Here is a 5,322-nt window from a genome sequence, read left to right as displayed (position 1 = left end):
ATGTTCGATTCATCAATATTATATTAACTACTATTCTTTTTTAATGGGACGTAACGTATCATTTTATAGCGTGCTGTGAATAAAATGCAGAAAATTGAATATAAAGGGAGTCTCAACTGTTATAAATCCATCGATTGTATTAAAATAATATAATAATATTTTACATTTAATTTTTGGGGCTTCTAATATTTTAATATTTTTAACTCCTAAGCAGTCCAACTCAACCAGTTGGCCACTGCATGTCCAAATTAATATTGGAATTTATTTTAAATTATTGTATTTGTTCAATTGCATTTGAAATTTTTTTGTTTAGCTTTTTTCCATTATCCCATTCCAATTTTGCTTTCAATTATGTATTTTTCAGTAGCATCACTGTGAAGCACTTATTTATAATGTGTCCCTTTTCCTGTTTGCAGTTGTTGTTTTACCTTGTGGTGAAAAAAAACAATGATAACTTTAAGATAAAAACCACATTCTGTGTATCATAACTTGATTATAATTCAGTAAATGTAGTCGTCATTTGAGGGCTTGTTTTTTGGAATGTGGGTAGCATTTTTTTTATTAAATTTTAACATTTGAGGTATATATAAACGAGAGATCAGCATCAGCAAATCAATTCTAAATGACGTTAGAAAGGGTTAAAAAAAGTAGTAAATTCTTATACTCCCTTCTCCAAGGCTCTTCCAGTACTGGTTTCGCCACCGCTGCTCCCCACCATGTCCTCTCAGCCTCTTCTCTCCTTCAACATGGGTTGTTGGTATCTCCTTCCGTTTGTTGCACGATATCTGGCATCTTGACTCTGATTCCAGTGCTGACTAGGCCTCGGGCAATACAAGGTTTGAAATCTTGACAAAGCATTGTGACTTTAAAGGCCTATTTGACATCGGAAACCTCAGCACAGAGTGATGATACTGGACCGCGCAAGCCAAAGCAAAAAGAAGCTGGGTGGATTTCTCCAGAGACCGGATGAGGAGCTGCAGTGGCAGGATAGGTGAGCTGCGAGGTGAGTATATTTTTTTCACTTAACATTAATTATGCTTTTGGGATCTTGCAAGACCCCAAAGCATAATAGGGAACAATTGATCCACATATACTAACTGTGATGCAAATAAAAGTTCCTGGCCAAATATCAGCGAATTGTCGAGCTTAATTGATTCTCTCATCAATTTACAATTTTTTTATTAGGGAGAATGGAAAATATGTTTTTAAAGAATTAAGGCGTTAATATACTTATTTTACCATGGAATTTTTACTTCATTTTATAAAATGTACTTTTTCTGTTCTCTTAGGAGTCTTGAAGCAGCGAGAGGCTAATTGCTTACATAATGCTTTAGAATACCCAGTACTCCAAAGCATTATTGCCTCTTTGTGTAAAGCCTCATTCACATATCTGTTTTTGTTGCACATGTGCTGTCAGTATCATGTGACTACTCACTGAAAAATTTTAGTTTATTCATGTCATATCAGTGATCAACATAAAAAAATGGACACATTCTACTTTGGTCAGACTTGTTAACCAACATTCAAGTAAAAAACACCACACAGATGACACATTGACTGGTTGTTAGAAGAAGCTTTGGAAACCTCCATTAGTTTTTTGGGGGGTCTTTTGGCTACAAAAATGGACATATGGATGGTAAAGAAAGACGCATGAATCAAAACTACATGAAAAATGGATTTAACACACTGATGAAAATTGGGGGTTCAAAATAAACGATACGTGAATTCGGTCTTATGCTAACAGCTAATTTATTTGGTTATAGTTCTGGTATAGTGACAAAGCCAATGATGAAGTGCTGGAAAGGAGATGCGTTTCACTGAGACTAATAGCTTCAATGACATAAAACCCAGAAGTTTACTCCAACACACCATGTGTTGAGAGGGGTTAAAATGCCATTTTAAAGGCTGTTTTTTATGGACAACCATAGAGCAGGTGGGAAGTTGTCCACATTATTTCCACCCCAGGTTGTGGTCTGGGGTTTAAAGAGTTGGCCTCCTGTCGTATGCAGTGTTCAGTGTGTCTGGAGAGGCTAGTTCCAGATAAGTGTTTGTGTTTGTACTAACCTGAACAGTGTGTTTTTTGCTAATCCTGAGCGGGCAGATTCTGCTAACACAAGGACTGTGTTTGGTGTTACCACTTTGTTTTGTTCTCCTGTTTTTTGCCCAGAGGGCCTTGTTAATTTTTACTTCACCATGGTTTATTCCGCATATGTAATAAACCAGAGAATATCTTGAAGACAGTATTCCCGTGTCTACCTCCGTGCACAGCTGAGTGAGCCGATCTACCACAGTAGATATCTATGATAGATCTGAGGGCCATTATAAGGCCTCCTGCTACCGAGCTGGGTGGATGAAGAAGCATCTCCCAGTGCAAATATCATAATGTACAAGATATTTCATGATGTACCTTAAAGGGGTTGTCCGGTCTAACATGACAAGTCTGCAGAGTATTACATTGTTTACAATTTTCCTTTCCTCTTTACAGACATCAACATCACTGTCTCCATTGGGGCTTGCCATCTAAATTCCCTATCAGTTTGTGTTTGGAGTGTGGAAGGAAATTAGAAAACTTGAAGGAAACCCACCCAAACATGGGGAGAACATACAAACTCCTTGCAGATGTTGTCCTTGGTGGAATTTGAATCTAGGACAGAAAATAATCAAAAAGGAACTGTTGATGAAGTATAGACATGTTATAATATTCTTTAATAATAATAATCTTTATTTTTATATACAGGTCCTTCTCAAAAAATTAGCATATAGTGTTAAATTTTATTATTTACCATAATGTAATGATTACAATTAAACTTTCATATATTATAGATTCATTATCCACCAACTGAAATTTGTCAGGTCTTTTATTGTTTTAATACTGATGATTTTGGCATACAACTCCTGATAACCCCAAAAACCTGTCTCAATAAATTAGCATATCAAGAAAAGGTTCTCTAAATGACCTATTACCCTAATCTTCTGAATCAACTAATTAACTCTAAACACATGCAAAAGATACCTGAGGCTTTTAAAAACTCCCTGCCTGGTTCATTACTCAAAACCCCCATCATGGGTAAGACTAGCGACCTGACAGATGTCAAGAAGGCCATCATTGACACCCTCAAGCAAGAGGGTAAGACCCAGAAAGAAATTTCTCAACAAATAGGCTGTTCCCAGAGTGCTGTATCAAGGCACCTCAATGGTAAGTCTGTTGGAAGGAAACAATGTGGCAGAAAACGCTGTACAACGAGAAGAGGTGACCGGACCCTGAGGAAGATTGTGGAGAAGGACCGATTCCAGACCTTGGGGAACCTGAGGAAGCAGTGGACTGAGTCTGGTGTGGAAACATCCAGAGCCACCGTGCACAGGCGTGTGCAGGAAATGGGCTACAGGTGCCGCATTCCCCAGGTAAAGCCACTTTTGAACCATAAACAGCGGCAGAAGCGCCTGACCTGGGCTACAGAGAAGCAGCACTGGACTGTTGCTAAGTGGTCCCAAGTACTTTTTTCTGATGAAAGCAAATTTTGCATGTCATTCGGAAATCAAGGTGCCAGAGTCTGGAGGAAGACTGGGGAGAAGGAAATGCCAAAATGCCTGAAGTCCAGTGTCAAGTACCCACAGTCAGTGATGGTGTGGGGTGCCATGTCAGCTGCTGGTGTTGGTCCATTGTGTTTCATCAAGGGCAGGGTCAATGCAGCTAGCTATCAGGAGATTTTGGAGCACTTCATGCTTCCATCGGCTGAAATGCTTTATGGAGATGAAGATTTCATTTTTCAGCACGACCTGGCACCTGCTCACAGTGCCAAAACCACTGGTAAATGGTTTACTGACCATGGTATTACTGTGCTCAATTGGCCTGCCAACTCTCCTGACCTGAACCCCATAGAGAATCTGTGGGATGTTGTGAAGAGAAAGTTGAGAGACGCAAGACCCAACACTCTGGATGAGCTTAAGGCCGCTATTGAAGCATCCTGGGCCTCCATAACATCTCAGCAGTGTCACAGGCTGATTGCCTCCATGCCACGCCGCATTGCAGCAGTCATTTCTGCCAAAGGATTCCCGACCAAGTATTGAGTGCATAACTGAACATTATTATTTGATGGTTTTTTTGTTTGTTATTAAAAAACACTTTTATTTGATTGGACGGGTGAAATATGCTAATTTATTGAGACAGGTTTTTTGGGTTATCAGGAGTTGTATGCCAAAATCATCAGTATTAAAACAATAAAAGACCTGACAAATTTCAGTTGGTGGATAATGAATCTATAATATATGAAAGTTTAATTGTAATCATTACATTATGGTAAATAATGAAATTTAACACTATATGCTAATTTTTTGAGAAGGACCTGTAGCGCTAACATATTCCGCAGCGCTTTACAGACATTATCATCACTGTCCTGTTGTGAACTCTATTTTTGGGCTCCCTCTAGTGGTCACAAGCGGTACTGTGTAGTGTTGTCTTTCTGCAGGTTGGCAGCATCAGCTGGTTCGTTATCCTTGGTTGGTTTCCTATTTAGCTCACCTGGAGACTCAGTTCCTTGCCTGCTATCAATGTATTCAGTGCTCTTCAGATTCCTTGTGACTACCTTGCTCCCAGTCTCTCCAAGACAAGCTAAGTTTTTGTTTGTTCATTTTTGATTATCAGCATTCATCATGTTTCTTGTCCAGCTTGCTAAAATGTGATTTCCTCACTTGCTGGTTGCTCTAGGGGACTGAGTTTCTCCCCCCACACCGTTAGTTGGTGCGGGGGTTCTGGAAATCTCAGTGTGGATTTTTTGTAAGGGTTTTTTACTGACCACATAGACCCCTTTTCTATTCTCTGCTATCTAGTATTAGTGGGCCTCATTTGCTAAATCTGTTTTCACCCCTGTTTATGTGCCTTCCTCTTACCTCACCGTTATTATTTGTTGGGGGCTTCTATATCTTTGGGGATTATTTCTCTAGAGGCAAGAGAGGTCTTTCTTTCTCTCTAGGGGTAGTTAGTTCCTCAGGCTGGCTCGAGATGTCTAGGATTTTTAGGCACGTTCACCGGCTACTTCCAGTGTGTTTGGATAGGTTCAGATTTGCGGTCAGTCCAGTTTGCCACCTCCCTAGAGCTTGTCCTATATTTGTTACTTAGCTGGAGTAATTTGTGATCCTCAACCACTAAGGATCATAACACTGTCCCCGATGGGGCTCACAATCTAAATTCCCTTTCAGTATGTCTTTGGAATGTGGGAGGAAACTGGAATACCCGGAGGACACCCACGCAAACACTGGGAGAACATACAAACTCCTTGCAGATGTTGTCCTTTATTGGATTTGAACCCAGGACTCCAGTGCTGC

Source organism: Ranitomeya variabilis, chromosome 4, assembly GCF_051348905.1.
Source record: "Ranitomeya variabilis isolate aRanVar5 chromosome 4, aRanVar5.hap1, whole genome shotgun sequence".
Lineage (NCBI taxonomy): Eukaryota > Metazoa > Chordata > Amphibia > Anura > Dendrobatidae > Ranitomeya > Ranitomeya variabilis.
Note: the sequence above shows the minus strand (reverse complement) of the source record.